Source organism: Anthonomus grandis, chromosome 18 (assembly GCF_022605725.1).
Source record: "Anthonomus grandis grandis chromosome 18, icAntGran1.3, whole genome shotgun sequence".
Lineage (NCBI taxonomy): Eukaryota > Metazoa > Arthropoda > Insecta > Coleoptera > Curculionidae > Anthonomus > Anthonomus grandis.
This window is the reverse complement of record NC_065563.1, coordinates 3,061,536-3,067,707: the sequence shown is the minus strand read 5'-3', so window position 1 is coordinate 3,067,707 and position 6,172 is coordinate 3,061,536.

Genomic DNA, 6,172 nt, shown 5'->3' with positions numbered 1-6,172 from the left:
CTAGAATTGTTTATACTAATTTTGATTTCAATATCTTTGATAGTTCGGATATTAAAAAATAAAAACTTTTTTTTTGGGAAACTTTGATGCTCTGTATCTCAGAAACAAAAAGTTTGACGATCAATATTTATATGAGAAACCTACCTTAAAATTAATTTTTCTAAATACTGTTAAAGTCCTGCTACAAAAAAGTGAAACACCCTGTATATATATGAGTATATATAACTAAACACTATTTATTTTATAATTTTAAGTAATAAAACATAAAAATAAACAAAACTTGATAATTAAAATAACATTAAATAATGTATGATCATACATAAAAAATGTACTAGCAACTAATAGTACTAACTATATTCCCATCTAAAATAATGATATTATTGCTGATGGTTAATATTACTAACAAAATATGGCTTCTAACTCATTATAATTTATGGAAAAGTTTTGCTCTAGTCTCCCAAGCAACTGATTAGCTTTTTCCAAAAAATATTAATAAACAACAAAAAATGACAACAAAATAACAAAAAAAATATTATTTATATACAGAATAAAGAGTCATGCTGATTAGGTATGTATAATTAAGCATTTAAGTTTAGCTAACATATCATAAAGTGTGTATCCATTAATAATATTCAATTTTTAATTGTAGTTAAAAACTTGAAATAAGTTCTCTTTGTTGGATTGACTGAATAAAGATTTTTGTTAAAAAATAATTATTTTTACTTTGAAACACATAAATTAAATATAATTCCTATATAAAAATTCACTTCAAAATTTCTTAAATTAATATATTTGTATTTTAAAAAGTAATGCAATAAGTGTCTTTATTACTCATGTGTCTACTAATTTTATTTTTTATTGTTTTTGAATTATTACAAGTATAAATAGAAACCTCATATAAATTTTTAATAACAATCATATTTTTTTATCTTATTGTTAAAAAAAATATTATTACTAGGCAATACTATACTATAACATCAGCTCATACTGTGGTGCACAACATGACTGCAAGGACTGTGAACAACAAACAAAAAGCTGTGCAAATTGTATTGAGGCAAATAATAGGTTTGGACTTTCTTATGATACAAAACATACCTCATATGCTTCTGAATGCCCAACAATGATTTTTTATAGACAAAAGCTTAAGAATAAGATAGACTATGGAATGTAAAACATAGGTTACCTTTATTTTCTATCAAGTGTTATTATTTATCTAGTTATATGTTTATTTTCTTTATAAATTAAACTTAAAAACAATTATAAATAACTTAAACAATGGCTAACAATGAGGTTATTATACTCAATGGATTGGAAAAAAAGGTAATCCAATTTGATCTAATAAAAGACAGGCGCTATGACGTTAATGAATTTAAAATTCAAAAAGCACGAAATTCTTCCTTAATAAACAAAAAAAATTGATAAACTTGACATACTTGTACTGGGTGAAACTAAGCATATTCTAGAAATAAAAAACTTTACTATCCCAGGGTTTAAAACTAATTATAACAATAGTTCAAATAATATTTGTGATGGGTTAATTATATACATAAGAGATGGTATTTAATTTGAAATAGAGCATACAACTCTCCCTACTTCAAAAATAATGCTAACTAAACTCACATTTTCATAAAGCTCTATACATTATTCACTTATAGCATGCTACAGATCTCCCAACACCTCAAAAAATTTATTTCTTAATGACTTTGATCTTTATCTAAATCATTTTGGAAAAAAGAGGGCATTAGTATTATAATTGGCAACTTCATCATTGACATCTTAAATAAAACAAACTTAATAAGCACTAGATATATAAGTATGCTCCTTTACTATGGTTACAGCTCACTCATCACTCATATACTAGAGTAACACAAGATACATGTATTGATCATGTTCTTATGACAAAATGGTCCACAAAGAAACAAATTAAATTTTAATCTTTACATTTTAGAGACTTATATAACAGATCATTACCCTATTTATCTAGAGATTTTTTCCAAGCTAGACTACCCTAGTGATAATACTAAAAACCTAAAAACTCATTATACAATTTCAAGCAAAAGTTTATAGAACTTCAATCAATACAAAATCAATCCTGGCAAGAAGTATATGAAATAAAAATCTCAATCCTGGCATATCAAAACTTCATAAACATTTTTAGTTCCATAAAAAATAAATGTACAAAAATAAGATATACAACAAAAAAAACACAAAAATTAAACCCTGGATAACTGAAGGTATTATTACATCAATTAAAAAAAGAGACCAAATGAAGAAAAAGTTATTAAAAAATAAAAATCATGACACACTGAAACTTGAATATAAAACTTATAGAAATAATTTACAGAAATTAATAACTACTACTATATATTTACATGATATTAAAAAGATTTATGAAATTCTGAGTGATGCTTCTAATGAACCTAAAGTTAAATCTAACTGAGACATTTATATAAAAGATCTAAATAATAAAGACTTTGAAAATGACACAGAGATGGCCAATTTCTGTAATGAATATTTCTCTAAAATAGGAACTAGTATGGCATGTCAAATTCCTGATACAACCACAAAGCTTAATCTAAATTATCCATCTTTCTTAAACTGCATGTCGTTAAAGCCTATAACAAAAAATGAACTAATACTTCATATTAATTAATTAAAGAAAAACTTTCGCCAGGTCCAGATGGCATAACTTCTGAAATGGTAAAGTTGTGTCATCCATATACTGTTGAACCACTTAAATATATATTTAACCTTATTTTCTCATCAGCAGAGATACTTGAAGAACTCAAAACTTTAATTATTACACCAATTTACAAAAACGGAATTAATAGTGATGTTTCTAACTATAGACCAATAAGCTTAATAAATACATTTGGAAAAATTTTTGAAATATGCTTAAAAAAAACATTATATGACTACCTAAATAAAAATAAAGTATTTAACAAAAATCAATTTGGTTTTCAAAAAAAAAACTGGTACAAATGATGCAATGTATAGTCTAATAGAAAACATAAAATATGGATTGGAACACGGAAAAAAGTGTGTTCCAATGTGCGGTTTGACCCTAGCACTGTGCAAATTGGAGTGCCCCAAGGCACAATGCTGGGATCCGTACCCTTTATTTTATATATAAACTCCCTTTTATCCTTGCATATAGGTGGCATCTTACGCAGATGACACAGTTCATGTATTTAAGGATGTTACTTGAAATCTTGTAAGAACGAAACTCATAAATGGCATGAGGAATGTAAAGATATGGTTAAACAAGTAAAAATTGTCCCTAAATATTTTAAAAAATGTTTATGTCGCCTTCTCTCTAACAGATGCAAATCGGCCAAATTTTAAGGAAATAGTTATTGATGAACAACAAATAATTGTTGTAAACACTTTATTATAAAAGAAGTAGAAAACACTAAACATCTAGGTATAATAATAGACAAAAAATGAAAACGGACACCACACATTCAAAACTTAACATCTAAACTCAAAAGCTTAATTCATAAATTTTTAGAAATATTACTTAGAAATATTTTTAGACTTATCAGAAATATATTGGATAAAAAAACTTTAATAATGTTGTACCAATCATTTGTGGAATCTCTAATATGCTATGGTATAGTGACCTGGGATGGATTCTACAATAATGCTCTTGAATTCTTAAAAACTGTTCAAAATTATATTATCAAAATAATCTGTAAAAAAGACTGATTGTACCCCACCTCGCTCTCATGTGATACCAAAATACTTAATATCAGATCCTTATATCTATACTCCAGTTGTGTATTCTGATATAAACTTAAAGATAAAAACTACATAAGTCACCAACATGAAACCAGACAACTAACTGAAAGACATCTTAATGTACCAGTTCGCAGATTCGATGGAAGCCAAAGATATAATTCTGTAATAAGACCAAAAATTTTCAATAAGTTGCCGCGGACAATTCGGGAGATTACAAACAAACAAAAGTTTTCAGAACTTTGTAAAAGGTTTATCTATGAAAATTATGATGCCTTACTTGACCTTCTATAAATAACTAATAACGTTTTCCTTTTCTTCTGAAATTTTTAATCTTTGTGTCCTATAGTTGTTTTACCTGTGTTTTAAATGTACTATCCTCAGGTTTATGTAAGTTAGTGGTATGGGGCCCCTAGTAAATATAATTGTGTTGTATAATAATATAATTAATTTTCAGTTATACACATACAGGTGCTTGCACCTAGGTGTACTTTATTGTATTGGTACTACAAATTAATTTTGTTTACATCTATCCTGTACTAAGCATGTATTTGTTAAGTCAATAATTAAGTCATTAATCAATTTCTAAGCATGTAATGTTCAATAAATTATGAATAACAGTAATTCACACAATCAGGAAAATAAACAAACCAACTAAAAATCACAGCTGCTTATGCTTAATAACTAAAATCAAATCATAAGACATTATTGATGTTTTGTTTGTTCTTACAAGGTGAAAATTAATTGACTTTTGAATAGGACTGAAATGCATCTTTCTCATCCTAGTATTATAATATATTGGTTAAAAATGTAGTCATATTACGTTAATATTAATCACATCCGTACCTTATTAAACTATATTTGTAGGTTGGATGCTAGCTAAATGTAAAAGGAAGAGCAATAATAAAAATAAGGCTAAAAAATTGTTTTGAATATTAGCAATCTTGAAAAAAGTAAAAGATATTTAAAAAAATTTATATTTCTTGAAATTCTTTACAAACTATTTTTTGCATGTTTTTTTTTAATCATCCTAATTATAAGACCTAGATACTTCATCGTATTAATCCTGTCAATCACTACCACTTGATTCACTGCATTACAATAATTAGAATATAAATGGATATAAATTAGATTTATTTACATCTATTTTATAAGATTAAATTTAGTTTCTTAATTTTTATAAAATATATGCCAACATTTTGATTAAATTTTTGGCATTGATAAAATCTAGAACAACCTATACCACGATTGTTCTGGATGAGCACCTTTTAAATAAATATTTCATTAAAATGGTTATTTAAATTCTCATTTACCAAAATATGGCCAGAATTGTCATTAAAGCATGTTAATTTTTTAGATGCCAAAAATGAGTAAAAAGTCTGCGAAAACAAAAAGCTGCCAGGATAAAGAAAATTATTTATCGAAAAAGATGGAAAAGAGAAATGGAAAAGAAAGTGGTAACAATAATGAAAATTCAGAGATTTCTGGTAAGCCTGCACATTTGCAAGAAAAGTTGCTTAAAAATAAGACCTTAGAGGATAGTACAAGTAAGTTAAAGTCTAATGAAACTATAAAAAAGTCTAATAAGCGAAAGCTGTTGACAGTTATTGATGACAATGATGCATTGTCGTCAAAAACTGTAACTCAAAAAAAAACAAAAAGTTTTAGATGTAGCTAAAAAGGTGTCAGAAGAAATAAAGAATAAGGAGAAGTAGCCACCACAGATTATAACGAAGCGTCCAACGAATTTTGAATTGGCTTTAAGAGAGGGACCGACTGTTGTTTGCAGTTGTTGATTCCCTCTTCATGTAGAAAAGTAAATGTACAAATGTTAGAAAACAAATTTGGAAACCAATTCATTGCACAAATTTTCAATGATGGAGTTTTATTGTGTAACTCGTGCTCACAAAACATTTATAAAGGACAATTGCCAAAGTTTTGGTCTGGCAATCACAATATGGTTCACCGTATTCACTGAGTTAAAAGGTCTAACTATTCTTGAAGAAAGAATGGTATCAGCCAGGTTACCTTTCATGCAAATTCGACAAGTAGGATATGCACGACAGTGTTACATAACTGGCCAAATAGTCAATGTCCCTATAAATATAGATACTTCGACCAAATTATTGCCTAGAAATGTAGAGGAGACACAAACTATTCAGGTTAAGCTCAAGAGAAAAATGAACTATAAAAATGATTATCTCCTGGAAACTATAAGGCCCGCAGTTGTTCTAAAAGCAGCAAAATATTTGTGTCAACAACCTCTTTACATACAAGAAGATATAAAGCAATCAGATGATTGGGAAAAAAATATTAATGACTATATACGATCTCAAGTAGAATCCTCGACACAGATCTTAAAGTAGATGAAGGTATAAAGTAGATAAAGTATGAAGGCTCAAAAGTAGTGGACGTGGATTCTAAAACAGTGTGT